This window comes from Cyprinodon variegatus, unplaced genomic scaffold (genome assembly GCF_000732505.1).
Source record: "Cyprinodon variegatus isolate N-32 unplaced genomic scaffold, C_variegatus-1.0 Scaffold1971, whole genome shotgun sequence".
Taxonomy (NCBI): domain Eukaryota; kingdom Metazoa; phylum Chordata; class Actinopteri; order Cyprinodontiformes; family Cyprinodontidae; genus Cyprinodon; species Cyprinodon variegatus.
In genome coordinates, this window is record NW_015152424.1 from 27,151 (window position 1) to 29,182 (window position 2,032).

Consider the following 2,032-nt stretch of genomic DNA (forward strand, 5'->3'; position numbering starts at 1 on the left):
CAGCGAGTTGAAGGCACAAACTAAACTGTTTATCATTTATTCTTTATGGTACGCCAGCATTCAGAACATGTAGGCCAATCACTGTCCCCCAGACATCCGCAATAATATTTTTTATATTTATATCTTTTTAAAACAAAGCAGAGTGTGTATGACGTCAGACATATTTGCACCAGAGTGGTACCTCTTGTCACAGTTACTCAACAACATAAGCGATGCATTGATGACAAAGAATATAGTATGAATTGTATCATGTATAATGTATCATATCAAATTAAACTGTACAATCTAGGCTACAATCCAGCACATACCTTTTTGAAATAAGCAAAACACAATTAAATTTACATCCAAATGAAATAAAACGTAAATAGAACGTAAATACATGGCACAATAGCAACTTATGAACATTGCTGTCTCCAGAGCCACAATCCTGCATCAAACCACCACAAAACACACAGAAAAGCAGAGATCCCATAGAATCCAGTCATGTGCTTCACTTTCCACTAAACCAAAGCATTGCATAGATACAAGCCAAAAAGCAAGAAAGTAAACTGCTTAGCCAGAAATCTTTCCTGTCTGGATCTTGATACAATCTACAGCCTCTAACAATTTCATTAATGCATGATTCACCAAAATCAACCGATCCGTTGTGGAGTTTTGACCCTGCGTAACCACACACAGCCAGCTGCTGGGAAACTGTGAAGGCACAGATATGTGTGTTTGGGTGGATGTGTGGATGAATTTATAAACAGTTACCCAGAACTTTGGGATTAAACTCTCCTCATCATTTATATACCTGCCTCACTGTCTACTTGCTGCCAGAATATAAACTAATCTCTCTACTTCTATGTGTTCCCAAAAGTTTGTTACTCTTCCCTTTCCTGTCATTCAGCCTCATTGGAAACAAAGCAGCTTCTGGCTACATCTGATTGGACAGGTGCTAGCCACGTCTGACCTTCCCTTCCAACGAAGTCTAGCCTGGTGCTGTCAGCTACTCCAGTTCAAGTCTGCCAGACTCAGCCTTGATCTTCTCTAAGACCTGCCTGCCTTCCCTTTGTCAGCAACAGCGGCATCTTTGTCAATAAAAATGTCTTAAATTAAGCATATTGACCCTTAATTTGAGTAGGTAAATAAGATTTGCAGATGGAGGAGATTTTTTTACTCTTAAAATAATTAGATAATATGTACTTGAAATAAGATGATGCAATTGTTTTTTCTTATTTTGAATGTAAATTATCTTTTTCCATCCTCAATTCAATAACTAGAATTTACTGCAACACATACATCCATTCTTTGAAAACAAGGTTAGACTCATTAAAGACGAAACGAGGTCACATCTTTATTGCCATTGAGCACCCAACTTCCTGCTCCATCTGTGACCAATCACAGCACCCTCATGTTTCACTCTTTAATGACACATTTGACTCACGTTTTACTACACTATAAAGGCTACTGTTTATCAACCTATCACTAAAAATGAAGGTCACAGCTAAAAAAAGATGATGACAAAAACTTTTTGACCTTCAGTCAAAATGACAATGAAAAAAATCTACTGCCGCCTCTGATTTAAAGCCAATATAAACTGATGATATAATTAGTGGCGCAAGGTTATCCCCATTAAATTTAAAATGTGAGGGCAGGGACTATCTTTCTATAATCTTTGAGGTTAAAAAATGTTGCTCAATAGTTTGTCTGGTCCTAGATTCAGAACTGGCTTAAACATGTATATTAATGTAATCTTTATCAGACCATATTGTCCCAAAATGTAGAAATAAAAAAAAAAAAAAAAAATAAAATCCTTTCTTAAAATCTTCTGCAGGCCAGTTAGTTCTACGTCAGCCGAACACCTAAATTCGGCCAATCATATATCAAAGGTCATATGTCAATCAATTTTTTTCGGTGTTAGCATCTCGATTTATATGTCGCAGCTAATATACGCAACGGTTGAAATCAGTAATCAGAATGATTTCCTTTCCCATTGAGTTCCGTCCCAGTGTCCACGGGGATGGACGTCTGTGTCTTCAGCAGGCGTAGA